At 39.3% G+C, this 19429-nt stretch overlaps 1 long non-coding RNA gene across 1 annotated transcript in view; it reads left to right on the top strand.

Moving 5' to 3' along the window:
• LOC110256030 overlaps positions 424–19429 on the top strand; it is a 34168-nt gene continuing 15162 nt past the window's right edge. Inside the window, exon 1 of the long non-coding RNA XR_002337188.1 lies at positions 424–771. This is a non-coding gene — a long non-coding RNA (uncharacterized LOC110256030). The remainder of the gene's footprint in view (positions 772–19429) is intronic.

The raw sequence follows: 19429 nt of genomic DNA, 5'->3' as shown, positions 1-19429 counted from the left end.
ACTTCAGTGTGATAAGTGGGAATGCAGTGTTGGTGTAAGGCTGGTCAAGAAGGTTTAAACTGAATCACAAGCACGAGTGAAGTTTAACTGGACAATGATATGGGGGAAAGTGATCTAGACTAAGGAAGAATATGTGCAAAAACATAATATTGAGAGAGACCAGGGTACCACTAGGGAATTGCAAGTAATTCAGTGGGTCCTGAGTGCAGGGGATTAAAGGTTGGGTGAGGGAGGGATCTTGAGATTGTAGGGCAAAGGTCAGTAAACTAAGGCCTGCAGGTGGGCCAAGTGTTTTTATAAGTGAAATTGTATTGGAACACAGCCACACTGATTTGATTTCCAAATTATCTGTGGTTGTTCTCTTACTCTGATGGCCAAGTTGAGGAGTTGCCACAGAGACCATTTGGCCTGCAGAGCAAAAAATACTTATTATCCAGTTCTTTACAGAAGAAGTTTGCTAACCACTGCTATAGGGATGTAAAACAGCCAGAGCACAATGATCTTGGGAAACCCTACTAAAGAATTTATACTTCATTCGAAGGAGCAATGGAAAGGCTGATAAAGGATTTTAAGCATGGGGATGACCTGCTCATCAGGTTTGTGTTTCAGGAAAATCATTTTGGCTGCATACACAGAATGGATTGGAGGGAGCTGGACTCATGGAAAGGGCGCCAGTTAGAAACGTACTGCAATAACCCAGATAGGTGAAGACCATGGCCCGAACTGGTACATACCCAGAGCTATGATACAAGGTACTTATGGATGAACATGGTAAGTAGCATTCTCTTTCCTTTTTTTTTTCTTTCTTTTTTTAATGATTTTTATTTTTCCATTATAGTTGGTTTACAGTGTTCTGTCAATTTCTACTGTACCATAAAGTGACCCTGTCACACATACATATATGCATTCTTTTTCTCACTTTATCCTCCATCACGTTCCACCATAGGTGACTAGATATAGTTCCCACTGCTATACAGCAGGATCTCATTGCTTATCCACCCCAAATGCAATACTTTGCATCTATTAACCCCAGATTTCCAGTCCATCCCACTCTCTTCCCCTCCCCCTTGGCAACCATAAATCTCTTCTCCAAGTCCATGAGTTTCTTCTCTGTGGAAAGTTTCCTTTGTGCCGTATATTAGATTCCAGATATAAGTGATGTCATATGATATTTGTCTTTCTCTTTCTGACTTACTTCCCTTAGTATGAGAGTCTCTAGTTCCATCCATTTTGCTGAAAATGGCATTATTTTGTTCTTTTTTATGGCTGGGTAGTATTTCATTGTGCATATATACCACGTCTTCTTAATCCATTTATCTGTCAATGAGCATGTACGTTGTTTCCATGTCCTGGCTCTTGTGAATAGTGCTGCAAAGAACACGCGGGTGTATGTGTCTTTTTCAAGGAAAGTTTTGTTTGGATATATGCCCAAGAGTGTGATTGCTGGGTCATACAGTAGTTCTATATTGAGTTTTGTGAGGTACCTCCACACTACTTTCCATAGTGGTTGTACCAATTTGCATTCCCACGAACAGTGTAGGTGGCACTCTCTTTTCTTAGATTTTCCTTCTGTGATCTCTTCTCTTATTGTGTTCTTTCTTTGCTATGCCCTTCCATCTCTTCCTCCACATTTTTTCCAGAGTAATCATTCTTTTCCCTTCTTCGAACATTGCATTGACATTTTACCCTGTACCCCTTGTCAAGGTCAAACAGGCAAAAACCAGGGCTTTGTATGTCCTCTGTGGGTGTGCTATTGCTCTAGTGGTTTGTCTCTTCCTAAATCTGAACCACCAACTTAGTCATATGAGCCCTCATGAGCTTCCCTCTTATCTTAGTCTATCCACTGGGCCGCTGCAACTGTTTCTGGATTCTTGCAGTGTTTCTCTGCTCACTCAATGCACTATGTTACTGCTATCCCAGTCTGCACCATTCACCATAAAATTCACGCTTTTGAAGTTGGAAAGACTGTATTCGTTCTCCCAATTTTTATGTATGTTGAGACTAAAGTTGCGACATATTAAATTACTTGTCCCAAATTAAGGCAAATTAGTAGAAAACCAGTTTTCCTAATTCCTTACATGGCACTCTTTCTAGTTCTCTACATCTAACAGCTGTAAGTTCCTGCCTCAATTAGTGAGATAAAATATCAATCCCCATTACTGCTCTGTGATTCCTTCCAAGTTGATGGTTTGAAGGAAGTTCAGATACCTGTGTAGCAGTCTCAGCTACTTGACTATAAATAGATAATTTTCTTAAAAATTCCGCTGACTAGATTCAATTGCTTCCTGATGCAAAAATCCAACTAGTAGTGTCAGAAACTATCCAGAACCCAATTATAAAATAAAGGTGAGGTTAATACCTGGGCTGCAAGTGGGAAAATTATAGGTGATATTTTAACTTTAAAATACAGAAGTTTTGTGGGATTTTATGACTTTCTTTTGGCTGTCGTTTCATATAATTTTGCCTTTTAAATATTTGCTCTCCTCAGATAAGTCACTCACCTTAAGAAATGATGGTCTCTTTTGTCACTCACAAAAATGTCATGTTTTACCATTATTCCATGACAACTTTGATATTTTACCCCTGCTGCGAGTCACACATGACACACTGAAACAAGACGTCAATTTTCACAGCACCGAGTTTGAGGAAAGATGTGTGTGTTACTGAAAGTCTTGATTCCTTCCAGTTAATTCCACAAGCAAGGTCTGTGGAAGACAACTATGAACCCCAGGAAATATCAGTAATGTCAAAGACATATATTCAGGAACAGGCACCTAGGAACTCTGTCTTGATAGGAGTCTTCAAAAGTTGTGTTTTCCAATATGCTTCCACACATGCCTATTCAATTTTTTTTTTTTGTCTTTTTGCCTTTTCTAGGGTCGCTCCCATGGCATATGGAGGTTCCCAGGCTAGGGGTCAAATCGGAGCTGTAACCACCGGACTACACCTGAGCCACAGCAACGTGGGATCCGAGCCGCGTCTGCAACATACACCACAGCTCATGGCAATGCCAGATCCTTAACCCACTGAGCGAGGCCAGGGATTGAGCCCGCAACCTCATGGTTCCTAGTCAGATTTAACCACTGAGCCACGACAAGAACTCCTGCCTATTCATTAAATTACTTAAAATTAAACAAAATTAAAGATTAAAAAGACAAGAGATAATAGGCATTAGCAAGGATATGGGGGGGGGGAAATCCTTGGACACTATTTGTGGGATTGCAAATTGGTGCACTATGGGAAACAGTGTGGAGGTTCCTCAAAAAATTAAAAATAGAACTACCACACAATTTAGCAATTCTACTTTTGGGTGAAAGAAATGAAATCACTATCTAAAGAGATAGCTATACTGTTCATTGCAGCATTGTTTACAACCCTCAAACATGGAGACAACTGAAGTGTCCAGTGACAGATGAATGGGTATATTATAATGGAATATGCTTCAACCATCACAAAAAGGAAATCCTGCCATTTGGGACAAAATGGATGGACCCTAAGTGCATTGTGCTAAGTGTTAATAAGTGAAATAAGTCAGACAGATAAAGACAAATACTGTATGACTTCAATTTTACATGGAAACTAAAAAATTAAACCCACAGAAACAAAGAACAGATTTGTAGTTACAGAGGCTGGGGATGGGGAGATGGGACAAATGGGTGAAGGGACAAATGGCAGCAGTAAACACTTCTCTGTAAGTGTTTACTGTAAGATAAGTTCTGGGGATATAAAGTATAGTATGGTGACATAAGATAAGTTCTGGGGATATAAGTATATCCCCAGGTAAGATAAGTTCTGAGGATATAAAGTATAGTGTGGTGACACTAGTTGACAATACTGTATTATATATTTTAAAGTTGCTGGATCTTAAAAGTTTTCATCACAAGGAAAAAGTTATAACTATATGAGGTGATGGATGTTAATTGGACTTATTGTGGTGATCATTTTGTAATACACATGTGTATCGAAACATGTTGCACACCTTAGACAAATATATGTCTATGTCTCAATAAAACTGGAAAAATACGTAAAATAAAGGAAAATAAAACTTATTCCTAAATAATCCCATAGATTTTGCTAATGCAAATCTTCGTTGCATTCTCAGCCTTTCAAGTCTTCAATGACCACATATGGCCAACAGCTAAAGTATTGAAAGAGTATTGAATAGAGCATTTCTATTACTACAGAAAGTTGTACTGAACAGTGTCATTAGGAAAAGGTGGGGTAGAGAAATGAAATGAATAGCTCTGTAGGGAGGGAAGCCTTCAGCAGGCTTGGTCATAGCACGAGGAATGAACGGGTGCAGGGTGTCACTGTGGCTAGAAAGACATGTGAATTCTAGTCTAGTTTCAGCCTATTAAAAGCTGTACAGTTTGAACACTTTGACTAACATCTCTTTCTTGCTTTTCTTATCTATAAAATATGGGTACGAATTGATGTCATTTTCCTCTAGCCTTGTTTTGAGGATTCAATGAGGATGCAATGAAGCCATGAGCAAAGGGCTTAATGTGATGCCTGGCAGTTCATATGTGCCCAAGAATTGTTAGTGTTGGACCTAGGATGAGGTCATTCATCAAATAACCACTTCATACTGAGTTCTTTCCATCCAGTAGCTTGGATTTACTCACTTCTGAGAGAAGATGCCTATCTCAGGAATTGTGGAATTTAAACAATTATCAGGGAGTTCCCATTGTAGCTCAGCAGGTTAAGAATCTGACTAGAATCCATGAGAATGTGAGTTCGATCCCTGGCCTCGCTCAGTGGGTTAGGGATCTGGCATTGCCATGAACTGTGGTGTAGGTCGCAGGTGTGGCTCAGATCCCGTGTTGCTATGGCTGTGGTATAGGCTGGCAGCTGCAGTTTCAATTGAACCCCTAGCCTAGGAATGTCTATACACCTCAGGTGTGGCCCTAAAAAAAGAAAGAAAAAAAATTATTAGAAGAGAGGTGAAGAGAAATCAACATCTAGCTGGCGAGTACAGTATCAGAAAGGATTTCAAACAGCTCCAGGGATCAAAAACCCAATTAATATGTGACTTAAACCAGTAAACCAGTAAGAGGTTTATTTGTGGAGGGAATTATCACTGACCTAGATGCCTCGATTTCCTAGTCCACCATTTGTACTGCATGGCTGTCATCCCCACAGTGGTACACGTCAGTTGCTCTTTCAGGCATCCTTTCTATATTCTTGGAAGGATCAGATGGGATTCATCTTTTTATTTAGGAAAGGTGTCAACCTCCTTCAACATCTCATTGGCCAGAAGTACTCTGTGCCAACTCTAGTGGTAAATTTACTTTCAAATAAACCACATAAATTTGCCCATATCTTTGCATTTTTAACTGACAAAGAGGCAATTTTACATGTTACAATCTAAGAGTTCGGCACACTGCCGCCCTGAAAGTTGGGGTTCCATTGGAAAGAAAGAAGGAGAGCAGAGACATTGGGCAAGCAACTAACTGTGTCTACAACTAGCTCCCTCCTTGTACCAGGCACCATTGAGTCCTGCACCTCCTGATGGCAAATGTTATCTATCACCTCTGAGAGAAGGGACCAAAGTTTACTCAGTTGAAAGACATGGAGTGGGGAAGGAACACAAGACATTTTGTCTCAAAGTTCATGCGTACCCCATCATTTTCTCACAGATAAAAGCAAAAATGAAAAAGCTCCTTTATAAGAAACACAATGTTAAAAGTATACAAAAGGTTTGATCATGGCAGATGAAATATTGCACAACACTGTTGAAATCACCCACAGGTGTGTGTTCTTTTATCGGAAATCTCATGACTGGGATGAAACACAATTCCACGTAAGTGGAGGGGAAACATACTGGCTCATTTTGTTAGAATTTAATTCAATTTCCATGATTTCCTCCTTCCCTTGGAGGGAATGATTATCTGACTTGCAGCTGAGAGAACTAGGCAAGATAAGCTTAAAGACAATATTAGATGAGAAGAGGGTATTGAGGTTTTTTGTTTGTTTGTTTCACTTTTTTATTGTTTTTTTTTTCCAAAGGAAGAAATTTGGATGTTGAAACAAATCCACAGAATTAAAAATGACTTGTCTGAGTAATATAAAACTGGTCCCTCTATCTGGATGATTGAATTCCATGGTTCACCTCTCATAAGACATTTTTTTCCATTCCCATGGTTTTATTATTATTTTCAATAATTTCCCAGCCTTTTTCTCCAGCTCTTTTTGAGGTTCCACCCTGTGTGTTCAGCTGCCTATTGAATGTCACACTTGAGTGTTTCATAGGGCACCTCTCCATTAACAGATCCAAACTGTCTTCATAATCTCTCTCCAAAACAATATAAAACAAAACACCCCTCTCCTAGTGCATTTCCTCTAACCAAATGACAGGACCAAGCACCCAGTTACTCAGACCCCAAACCAAGAAGTTATCCTTGACTCTTCCCATTTCTTTATCCCATCATCTCCAGTCAGTTCTTCAAAGCCCTGCAATAGCACTTCCTAAACATTTCCCAAAACCAGGCAGTACATTTGCAATGTACCAGGGAAGTTTTCTCCATTGTAAGAAAATATTTGTAGAGCTTAACTAACTAAAGGAAGTCACACTCCTAAGCTGAACCAGAGATGGCCTGGCTAGGATGGTGCCATCTGGTTCCAACATTGATGTTCCATCTCCATGGAAAACTTCAGAGAACCCTTTTGTCCACAAGTGCCTGGCTTATTCCAGACCATGGTAGAATCCTACTTCTATTAAGGAACTGGAAGCAGATGATATAGTTGGTGAAGATTTAAATGTAGCCTCATTTCTTCCAAAAGAAATCTCCAGAGGACTTTATGTCAGTATGCCATATTCCTAGCATCTGTCAGGTGCCTGGCACAGAGTGGGCAATGAGTAAATATTTACTGGGAGTCAGGAGATGACTAAAGGGGAGGGAAATGCCCATTCCAATTGTTAATAGTGAAATATTTTTAATGATCATTTCAGTTTCTCACAAAAAAACCCTTCCTCTCACCAATACCTGGGATGCTTTGAATTCAACGCAGACAGAAGTTATTTGGGTAATTCTAGCCTTAATTGGGATCCAATTTTTAGTTCACCTTCCTACCATTATAACCTGGGAATATTTCTTAGTTCTCAAAATTATAATATGCAATGCAGAGAAATCAGACTTTGAAACTCTGATTTGTCACTGACTAGTTTTCTAACTCTTTTCAATGTACTTGATCCCTCTATTTCATCTGAAAAGTGGGGTTAATAAAAAAAATTCCTTGTGGAATGATTGGGATGATTCAATGAGATGAGATAAAAGAAGCACTGACCAGGTTTTCCAGTGCAGAACACACATTCAGTTAGCAGGTTTATGCCTTTGCACTGCCCAGGAGATGTACAGACCTGATATCTTAAAACTTTGAATCTTATCCAGGATTCCTACGAGTGTCTGGAAGTCGCCCGTCCTCCACTAATCCACTATGCAGCTCTCAACAACCTTCTCGTTCTTTTTCTGAAGTTGGATGGCCAGGCAGAATGGAATTCCTGCATGGCTCTAAAGGGTTTGGATACTTTTGGTCAGTATCAAAAGTACCCTGTTGCAAAGGCAATATAAGCAATCTCCATTCTTTGTATTTGTTTTTCCACTGCTGAGCGCATTCTTTCATTTATTCAATGCACGTGTACTAATTAGCACCTTAGTATGTAACGGCCACGTCAAGGCCCTGGGGTTAATGTACAAGATAGATAGGCTGTCTTCTCTCAAGAGGCTGGCATTAGAGAGAGAAGACAAATGAATGAATAAGGAAATTGAAAATAGTTATAAACGCATGGTAATATGAAATAGTGGGTTATTGGAGTTCCCATTGTGGCACAGCGGAAATGAATCTGACTAGGAACTATGAGGTTGCAAGTTCAAACCCTGGCCTTGCTCAGTGGGTTAAGGATTCGGCGTTGCTGTGAGTTGTGGTGTAGGTTGCAGAGGTGGCTCAGATCTGGCGTTGCTGTGGCTATGGTGTAGGCCAGCAGCTGTAGCTCCAATCCCTAGCCTGGGAACCTCCACATGCCATGAGTTTGGCCCTAAAAAGAGACAAAAAAAGAAAATAAAGAAAGAAGTAGTGGGTTATTGGGAGAGGAGGGGGCAAAAGCGGATGAAGGGGGACCACTATGGAAGACATTTCAGTAGGCAGGGCTCTGTATGGGGAATTAAACTAGAGTGGTATGTATAGAGATGGAAAATGTGGATGGATTGAGGATATATATTTAAGCGGAGTTAAAGGGACATGCTGGTAGAATGGATGTGAAGGGTTGAGGGAAATAAAAAATCAAGAAAAAAATCCTAGCTCTTTAGCTTAAACAACTAAATCATGCCATATGCTGAGATGAGAGACTGGGAAAGGTACAGATTGAGGCAGAGAGTGACCAGGACTTCTGTTCTGACTACATGAAACTTGAGATAACTGTTAGACAGCTAAGACGATATGTGTACTCAGCAAGTTAATATGCAATTTCAGTCCTCAAGGTGGAAATATGAATCCTTGGATATAAAATGGATAAGCCATGAAAGTGAATGAGATCTCCTAGTCATGGAATATATAGATAGGGGAAAACAGAAGGCTTTTTGATTATAACTGGAGTCTTGCTAACATTCAGAGAGCAAGAAGAGGAGCAGCTGTAAAAAGACATTGAAGAGGGGCCACCAGTGAAATAAGAGGGTATGGTATCATCAAAGTCAAAGAAAAGATAGGTTTTCAATAAGGAGGGAGAGAGAAGCTGAGTTGAATGGTGATGACAGGTGGATGAAAATGAATTCAGAGAACTGACCACTGGAATAGTCTATAGATGATTTTGCGACTTTGACAACTGCAAGTCAGTAGAGTCATAGGGACAAAAATGGGTTATGGAGATAATAGGATGGCATAGAGACCATTAATGGAGATAAATAACTGAATGGTGTTGCCGTGAAGTGGAAGAATGAAACAATAATTGAAGGGGGTGTGACGGGAGGAGGTGTTGTCATCTTGTTATAAAATGAGATGCACTGCAAAGTATCTGTATACTGACAGAAGGATCAGACAGACAGAAAAATAAGGCAGGGTGGGGGGAACATGGGAATTCTCTACTCTTCTCAATTTCCTGTGAATTTAAATCACTATAAATAAAACAGTTATTTAGGGGAAAAAGAATGAAACAGAAGAAAGATAACTTTCAAGAACAAAATCCTTGAAGAGGGTCTCCAAAGCCCAAGTGGAAGATGGTAGAGCGAGCTGTCAGTGGATGATGTTCACTTATTAGCAAATAACTGAATGATTTTTCGTTACATTTTTGGGTTTACAAAACTTAAATGCATTCACGATTTTTATCATTAAAACCCAGGAGGAAACTATTGTGATACTCAATAAAATGAAGATATTGAGGCTTAGACAGCTAAGGCCGGCTGAAAACAGTACTCCACATCAGTCAGAGGAATTTGGAGGGCAAAGGGCAGGTTTCCACAACACCTATTTGCTTGATATGGGTTTGAACATGTTGACTTTGTTGGGTTTGGTGCAACTAAGGCATTCTGGCAATGCTTCATTTTGAGCCTTGGTTTCCTCTGCAGCAGAATGAAAGAACACAACAAAAGACACTTAAGGACACTTTGGATCTAGAATGCTCTGATTTTTTAGTTTTGTGGATAGCTTCTTGTGAATAAGAGTGAGAAATGTTGAGAGTGTCTTCCAGGAACACAAACACATGGGCAGCAGAGAGGGGAATCTGAGGTCTCCATCACATTTTATCCCATACACATCACTTGGAGGGTCTGTCTGCAGCAACACACACTGTGTTGGAATGGTCCATGTTACTCCATGAGGAGGCGTTGACAGCATCATCTTTGCCCTTGTGCATGTGTTCAGTGATTGTGACTAAAGATGCAATAATGCTGAGTCAGTCTCCTTTTCCCCTTCCCAGGGAACCTCATGAAAAATAAATCAAAACTCCATGTCTCCAAATGACAATTTATTATTTTTTAATTTTTATTATGGTTGATTTACAATGTTCTATCAATTTCTGTTGTACAGCAAAGTGATACATATATATATATATATATATATATATATATATATACACTCATTTTCTCACATTATCCTCCATCATGCTCCGTTACAAGTGATTAGACATATAGTTCACTGTGCTATATAGCAAGATCTCAGTGCCCATCTACTCCAAATGCAATAGCTTTCATCCACTAACCCCAGACTCTCAATTCATCCCAGTCCTTCCCCTCCCCCTGGCAAACACAAGTCTGTCCTACACGTCCATGATATTTTCTCTATTGTAGATAGATCATATGTGCCATATTTTAGACTCCACATATAAGTGATAACTTTTGGTATTTGTCTTTCTGACTTATTTCACTCAGTACGAGAGTCTCTAGTTCATCCATGTTGCTGCAAATGGCATTATTTTGTCCTTTTTAAGTCTGAGTAGTAGTCCATTGTCTATATGTACCACATCTTCCTAATCCATTCATCCATCGATGGGCATTTAAGTTGTTTCAAAATAGTCTTGACTATTGTGAATAGTGCTGCAATAAACATGTATGTTTTACAGTGAAATTTTTGTCCAGATACATGCCCAGGAGTGGGATTGGTGTGTCATATGGTAATTCCATATTTATTTTTCTGAGATATTTCCATACTGTTTACCATCGTGGTTGTATGAATTTACATTCTGACCAACAGTGTAGGGGGTTCCTTTTTCTCCACATCCTCTCCAGCATTTGCTATCTATTGACTTGTTTTTTTTGTTTTTTGTTTTTTGGTTTTTTTTTTTTTTTGGTTTTGGGGTTTTTTTTTGTTTTTTTTTCTTTAATTCTCTTCTTTTTTTCAATCTGATTGGTTTTTTTTATTTTTAGTAGTTATTTCCTCAATACGTTTTTTCCCTACTGTACAGCATGGTGACCCAATTACACATACATGTACACATTCTATTTTTGCACGTTATCATGCTCCATCATAAGTGACTAGACATAGTTCCCAGTGATTCATAGCAGGATCTCATCTCTAATCCATTCTAAAAGCAATAGTTTCTATCTATTAACCCCAAGCTCTGCAACCACCCCATTCCCTCCACCTCCCCCTTGGCAACCACAAGTCTATTCTACAACTCGATGATTTGCTTTTCTGTGGAAAGGTTCATTTGTGCCATATATTAGATTCCAGATATAAGTGATACTATATGGTATTTGTCTTTCTCTTTCTGACTTACTTCACTCAGTATGAGAGTCTCTAGTTCCATCCATGTTGCTGCAAATGGCATTATTTCATTCTTTTTTTATGGCTGAGTAGTATTCCATTGTGTATATATACCACATCTTCCTAATCCAATCGTCTGTCAGTGGACATTTGGGTTGTTTCCATGTCTTGGCTATTGTGAATAGAGCTGCAATGAACATGCGGCTGCATGTGTTTTTTTAAGGAAAGTTTTGTCAGGATATATGCCCAAGAGTGGGATTGCTGGGTCATATGGAAGTTTTATGTATAGATTTCTAAGGTATCTCCAAACTGTTCTCCATAGTGGTTGTATCAGTTTACATTCCCACCAACAGGGCAGGAGGGTTCCCTTTTCTCCACACCTCCTCAAGCACTTGTTATTTGTGGACTTCTTAATGATGACCATTCTGACTGGTGTGAAGTGGTATCTCATGGTAGTTTTGATTTGCTTCCCTAATAATCAGAGATGTTGGGCATTTTTTCATGTGCCTGTTGGCCATCTGCATATCTTCCTTGGAAAAATGCCTTTTCAGGTCTTTTGCCCATTTTTCAATTGGGTTGTTGGTTTTTTTGCTGTTGAGTTGTATAAGTTGCTTGTATATTCTAGAGATTAAGCCCTTGTCAGTTGCATCCTTTGAAACTATTTTCTCCCATTCTGTAAGTTGTCTTTTTGTTTTCTTTTTGGTTACTTTTGCCATGCAAAATCTTGACAGTTTGATTAGGTCCCATTGGTTTACTTTTGCTCTTATTTCTGTTGCTTTGGGAGAGTGACTAGAGAAAACATTTGTAAGGTTGATGTCAGAGAATGTTTTGCCTATGTTCTCTTCTAGGAGTTTGATGGTGTCCTGTCTTATATTTAAATCTTTAAGCCATTTGAGTTTATTATTGTGCATGGTGTGAGGGTGTGTTCTAGTTTCATTGATGTGCATGCAGGTGTCCAGGTTTGCCAGCAATTCTGGATGAATAGACTCTTTTTCCCATTTTATGTTCTTGCCTCCTTTGTCAAAGATTAATTGACCAAAGGTGTCTGGATTTATTTCTGAGTTCTCTATTCTGTTCCATTGATCTGTATGTCTGTTTTGATACCAGTACCACACTGTCTTGATGACTGTGGTTTTGTAATATTGCCTGAAGTCTGGGAGAGTTATGCCTCCTGCTTGGTTTTTTGTTTCTCAGGATTGCTTTGGCAATTTTGGGTCTTTCATAGTTCCATATAAATTTTTGGATTGTTTATTATTGTTCTGTGAAAAATGTCATGGGTAATTTGATAGGGATTACATTGAATCTGTAGATTGCTTTGGGTAGTATAGCCATTTTTATAATATTAATTTTTCTAACCCAGAAGCATGGAATATCTTTCCATTTCTTTACATCTTCTTTAATTTCCTTTATTAATGTTTTATAGTTCTCAGCATATAAGTCCTTTACCTCCTTGGTCAGGTATATTCCGAGGTATTTAATTTTTTGAGGTGCAATTTTAAAAGGTATCATATTTCTGTATTCCTTTTCTAATATTTCATTGTTAGTATACATAAATGTGACTGATTTCTGAATGTTAATCTTATATCCTGCCACTTTGCTGAATTTATTGATCAGTTCAAGTAGTTTTCGGGTTGAGTCCTTAGGGTTTTCTATGTATAGTATCATGTCATCTGCATACAGTGGCAGTTTTACCTCTTCTCTTCCTATTTGGATGCCTTTGATTTCTTTTGTTTGTCTGATTGCTGTGGCTGGGATTTCCAGTACTATATTGAATAACAGTGGTGAGAGTCGGCATACTTGTCTTGGTCCAGATTTTAGTGGAAAGGCTTTCACCTTTTCTCCACTGAGTATTACATTTGCTGTGGGTTTGCCATAAATGGCTTTATGTTAAGCTATGTTCCCTCTATACCCACTTTTCTAAGAGTTTTGATCATGAATGGATGTTGGACTTTGTCAAATGCTTTTTCTGCGTCTATTGAGATGATCATGTGGTTTTTGACCTTTCTTTTGTTAATGCGGTGTATGACGTTGATTGATTTGTGTATGTTAAACCATCCTTGTGCACATGGGATGAATCCCACCTGGTTATGGTGTATGATCTTTTAGATATGTTGTTGGGTTCGGATGGCTAAAATTTTGTTGAGAATTTTTGCATCTATATTCATCAAAGATATTGGCCTATAGTTTTCTTTTTTGGTGGTATCTTTGTCTGGTTTTAGTATTAGGATGATGGTGTCATCATAGAATGTCTTTGGGAGTGTTCCTTCTTCTTCAACCTTTTGAAAAAGTTTAAGGAGAATGGGTATAAATTCCTCCTTGTATGTTTGGTAGAATTCACCTGTGAAGCCATCTGGTCCTGGGATTTTATTTGTAGGGAGTGTTTTTATGACATATTCAATTTCATTTCTAATGATCAGTCTGTTCAATTGGTCTGTTTCTTCTTGATTCGGTTTTGGTAGGCTGTAAGTCTCTAGAAAGTTGTCCATTTCTTCCAGGTTTTCAAATTTGTCAGCATACAATTGTTCGTAGTATTCTCTTATGGCTTTTTGTATTTCTATAGTATCCATTGTGACTTCTCCTTTTTCATTTCTGATTTTGTTTATTTGGGTTTTTTCTCTCCTCTTCTTGGAGAGTCTAGCCAGAGGTTTGTCAATTTTGTTTACCTTTTCAAAGAACCGCTCTTGGTATTGTTGACGTCTTCAATTGTTTTTTCAATCTCTATTTTATTGATTTCCTCTTTGATCATTATGATTTCCTTCCTTCTTCTGACTTGAGGTTTTGTTTGTTCTTCTTTTTCTAATTCATTTAGGTGTTGGGTTAAATCGTTGATTTGAGATTTTTCTTCTTTTTTGAGGAAGGCCTGTATCACTATGAATTTCCCTCTGAGCACTGCTTTTGAGGTATCCCATAGATTTTGATCGGATGTGTCTTCATTATCATTTGTCTCAAGGTATTTTTTAATTTCCTTCTTGATTTCCTCATTTACACATTGGTTTTTTAGTAGCATGTTGTTTAGTCACCATGTAGTTAGTTTTTTCTCATTTTTTTTCCTGTGGTTGATTTTTAGGTTCATGCCATTGTGGTCAGAGAAGATACTTGAAATAATTTCTACATTCTTAAATTTGTTGAGGTTAGCTTTGTGCCCCAGTATGTGATCAGTTTTTGAGAATGTTCCATGTGCACTTGAGAAGAATGTATATTCTGATTTTTTTTGGATGTAATGTCCTGAAAATGTCAATTAAGTCTAACTTTTCTATTGTGTCATTTAGGATCTCTGTTGCCTTATTGATTTTCTGTCCAGAGGATCTGTCCATTGATGTGAATGGGGTGTTAAAATCTACTATGATTATATTCCCATCGATTTGTCCCTTTATGTCTGTTAGCATTTGTTGTAGGTATCTGGGTGCTCATGTAGTAGAGGCGTATATATTGACAAGTGTAATATCCTCTTCTTGAATGGATCCTTTAACCATTAAATAGTGTCCTTCTTTGTCTTTCGTATGGCCTTCATTTTAAAGTCTATTTCGTCTGATATGAGTATTGCAACTCCTGCTTTCCTGTCTTGTCCATTGGCATGAATTATCTTTCACATCCCCTCACTTTCAGTCTATATGTGTCCTTTGCTCTAAGGTGAGTTTCTTGTAGGCAGCAGATTGAAGGTTTTTGCTTTTTTATCCAGTCTGATTTTTCATCCAATCTGTCTTTTGATTGGAGCATTTAGTCCAGTGACATTTAAGGTGATTATTGATGGATACATATTTATTGCCATTTTAAACATTGTTTTCCAGTTGATTCTATGTTTCTCTTTTCTTTTTTGGGTTGGATGGTTTCCATTTATTTTATGCTTACTTACTATTGTTTTTAGTTTTTGTGAATGTAATGTTTGGTTTTGATTTGTGGTTGCCCTATTTTTTAAGCACATTAAGCCCTTCCTATGTATGCTTGCTTTTGCCTGATAGTCATATAGTCTCAGACACATCATTAAAATTAAAAAAAAAAGAATCTATATTTTCTTACTTTCCTTCCCCACATTGTATGATTTTGATGTCCTTTTTTTTAAACATCTTCACGTTTAGATCTGTATGCTGGCTTATTTAGGTGGTTGCTTCCCAATTGTGGTTTCCTCCATCCTAATTCTTCTTTTTCTCTTTCTTCTGTCTCTCTTTTTCTTTAACTTAGAGAAGCCCTTTCAGTATTTCTTTTAGGGTTTTAGTTTTGCTGTAATCTTTTAGCTTTTGTTTGTTGGAGAAATTCGTAATTTCCCCTTCTAGTTTAAATGATATTCTTGCTGGCTAGAGTATTCTAGGTTGCAAATATTTTCCTCTCAGCACTTTAAATATATCTTGTCACTTCCTTCTGGCCTGTAGAGTTTCTGTAGAGAAAGCAGCTGATAGCCTTATGAGGGTTCCCTTATGATTAATGCTTTGCTTGTCTCTTGCTGCCTTTAGCATCCTCTCTTTATCTTTAACATTTGCCATTTTTATTATAATATGTCTTGGTGTGGGCCTGTTTGGGTTCAGCTTGTTTGGGGCACTCTGTGCTTCCTGTATCTTGATATCAGTATGCTTTAGATTTGGAAAGTTTCCAGCAATAATTTCTTCAGATATATTTTCAATCCTCTTTTCTTCTTTTCCTTCTGGAATTCCTATTAAGCATAGATTGGCCCGCTTTATATTATCCCATAGGTCTCTTATATTGCTTTCATGTTTTTTTTTCATTTGGTTTTCTGTCTGCTGTGCTGATTGGGTGATTTCCATTATTTTATCTTCCACATCACTAATTCATTCCTCTGCATTATTCATTCTGCTTTTTATTGCCTTAAGCTCAGTTTGTATCTCTGCAAATGAATTTTATAGTTTTTCTTGGCTCCTACTTATATTTTCTACTTCCTTTCTAAAGGAATCTGCATTACTGTGAATATCCTCTCTTAATTCCTTCAGTATTTTCAATACCTCCCTTTTGAACTCAGTGTCTGTCAGTCTGCAGAGGTCTGGTTCATTATTGTTTGCTTTAGGTGAATTCTCCTGTTCCTTTAACTGGGAATGGTTTCTGTGCTCTTCATCTTGATTGTGTTTTTCTTTTTCTGTGAGTTCCGGGAAGCCAAACTGTAGTCTTGTAAGGCTACTTCTATGCAAAAATACCCCTTTGTATTTTGGGGGGGAGTTACTATTTATTTTTGGTGTGGGAATTTGAATATTTGCTGTTTCTTTGTTCAGTGTGAGCAGGCTGTTGTTCCCAGGATGCTCAGTCTGTTTTCAGGGAGAAGGAGGCAATGGGTAGGGCCAGCAGTCAGTGCCTGGTTGTTGGGCTCTCAATAGCAGCAAGGATCTGCAGGATGATGGCTCAGGCTACTCCTAGTTGCCGGGCCCTGGGAAGTGGTAATAAGCTCTAGGCAGATCTTCAATGTGACCAGAGCATTTGGCAGCAGCAACAGCAGGCTGTATGAGTTCCCAGGGGAGTGATAGCAACAACAGCTTGTGTTTGATTGCAGTGCCTTCCTCTGCAGGGGGTGCCTGTTCAGGGACCCCTATTGGGAGCAAGCCACAACGATCTCTAGAGTCAGTGATAACTGTGGTGGTTTGCCCTGCCACCTGTATACCATGCATGAAGAAACCTGTCTCACTTAGCCCACATATGAGGTATTATAAAGGTTGCTCCTAGTGGCAGGATCCTGGGAAGTGACAGAGATCAGCTGTGTGGGTACTTCCCGGAACGTTTGGCAGTGGCAGCAGCAGGGTGGGTGTGTTACCGGGGTGTGAGAGCACCAACAGGTGGTGTTCAGTCACAATGCCCTCCTCTGTGGTGCCCTTTAGGTGAATGGGGCTGCAAGCGATTTTTGTTCAGATATTTCCAATGGCAGTGGGCCACGTGTACCTCTGGAATCAGGGATAACTACAGTGGTTTGCCCCTACTCTCTGCAGACCACTCAAGAAGCACCCTGTCTCACTTAGCCCATGCAGGAGGTGCTGCACCAGTTGCTCCTAGTTGTAGGGTCTTGGGAAGGGACAGTGACCAAGTGTCTGGAGGTCACCCAGAGCATTTGGCAGTGGCAGCTGCAGGATGGGTGTGTTCCCAGGGGAGTGAGAGCAACAGTGTATGGTGCTTGGTTGCAATGTCCTCTTTTTTTTTCTGTTTTGACAACCCCTGCGGTGACTGGGGTCACTGGTGGAGCCCACTCACAGGCCCCCAGTGGTGGCAAGCCACGCCTCCCTCTGGCCTCTGAGATGACCACTGCAGTCTGTCCCTGCCACCTGTAGATCGTGCAAGAGGTGCCATGTCACACTTAACCCTCTTTTGCCCTTAGCCCACACAATAGGTGCCTGGCCACCGGTAGCCTGCACAAGAAGCACCTAATCTCCCTTAAATGAGCAAGAGGCTTCTCGCCTCCCATAGCCTCCGCAGAGCTGCCCCACCCTCTAAGCCTGTGGGCATGCACATGCTCCTGCTCAGGGAGTTTCCTATGGTGACAGGTCTCTCCTCCTCTTCCTTCCCCAACAATGGTGCCTTGCCTCTCCTGTGGGTCCAGACCTTCTCCCAGGTTCCCTCTGCCGTGGTATTCCCCTCCTTAGCCCGTGGCGCACTGCTTCTTAGACTCTCATGCCATCCCCAGTCCTCTCCCCACAACTGACCTCAAGAGCCTGAGTCTCAGCCCCCAGACCCCACCCAAGCATCTCAGGCCATGGTGTCCAGGCTAGTGGTTCAGATGATCTGTGCAGTTCTCACTCTGTTTGGCTGTTCTCAGTTCAGCTGCTACACTTTTCTAGGTGACTTTGAGGTCCCACGACTCAGCCGATCTTTCATCAGTTAGGTTGCTTCCCAGGAGGTGGGTTCCTTTTCTCCTTATCATCTCCCTCTTGGGAATGCTAGTCCTGTCCTGATTCCTTTTCTCTCTCTTTGTTTTTCTTTTGTTCTACCCAGTTAAGTCAAGAGTTTCTTGCCCTTTTTGGAGGTTTAAGTTCTTCTGCCAGTGTTCAGTTGATGTTCTGTGTGAGTAGTTGTACATGTGTTTTTTTGATGTGTTTGTGAGAGAAGATGTGCACGACCCCATACTCCTCTGCCGTCTTGCTCCACCTCTGTTGACTTGTGAATGTTGGCCACTCTAACTGGTGTGAGGTCGTAACTCATTGTAGTTTTGAGTTGCATTTCTCTAGTAATTAGTGATGTTGAGCATTTTTTCATGTGCCTGCTGGCCATCAGTAAGTCTTCTTTGGTGGAATGTCTGCTTAGGTCTTCTGCCCATTTTTCAATTGAGTTGTTTGGTTTTTTTGTTGTATGAGTTGTTCGTATATTTTGGAGACTAAACTTTTGTTGGTTGAGTCATTTGCAAAAATTTCCTCCCATTCTGTGGGTTGTCTTTTCATTTTCTTAATGGTTTCCTTTGTTGTGCGAAAGGTTTTGAGTTTAATTAGGTCCCATTGGTTTATTTTTGTTTTTATTTTCAGTACTCTAAGAGAGGGGTCAAACATGACATTGCTGTGATTTATGTCAAAGAGCATTCTGCCTATGTTTTCCTCTAGGAGTTTTATAGCATCTGGATTTACTTTTAGGTCTTTAATCCATTTCGAGCTTACTTTTGTGTATGGTGTTAGAAAATGTTCTAATTTCATTATCTTACATGGAGTTGTCCAGTTTTCCCAGCATCTTTTTTTGAAGAGACTATCTTTCCACCACTGTATGTTCTTGCCTCTTTTGTCACAGATTAATTGACCATGGGTGTTTGGGCCTATTTCTGGGTTTTCTATCCTGTTCCATTGAGCTATATTACTGGTTTTGTTTTGGGTTTTTTTGTTTTTTTTTTTTTTTTTTTTTTTTTTGGTTTTTTGTTTTTTGTTTTTTTGCCAGTATCATATCGTTTTGGTGACTGTAGCTTTGTAGTAGAGTCTAATGTCAGGGAGCCTGATTTCTCCAGTTCTGTTTTTTCTTTTCAATATTGCTTTGGCTATTCACAGCCTTTTGTGTTTCCATACAAATTTTAAAATATTTATTCTAGTTCTGTAAAGAATATCATTGGTTATTTGATAGGGATTGCATTATATCTGTAGATTGCCTTAGGTAGTATTGTCATTTTGACTATATTGATTCTTCCAATCCAAGAGCATTTTATATTTTTCCATCTATTTTTGTCTTTTATTTTTTTCATCACCGTCTTATAGTTTTCAGAGTACAGATCTTGTATCCCTTTACATAGGTTTATTCCTAGGTATTTTATTCTTTTTGATGCAATGGTATGTTGTGA

This window comes from Sus scrofa, chromosome 12, assembly GCF_000003025.6.
Source record: "Sus scrofa isolate TJ Tabasco breed Duroc chromosome 12, Sscrofa11.1, whole genome shotgun sequence".
Lineage (NCBI taxonomy): Eukaryota > Metazoa > Chordata > Mammalia > Artiodactyla > Suidae > Sus > Sus scrofa.
The sequence above is the reverse complement of the archived record's forward strand: the minus strand, read 5'-3'. Positions and strand labels throughout refer to the sequence as shown.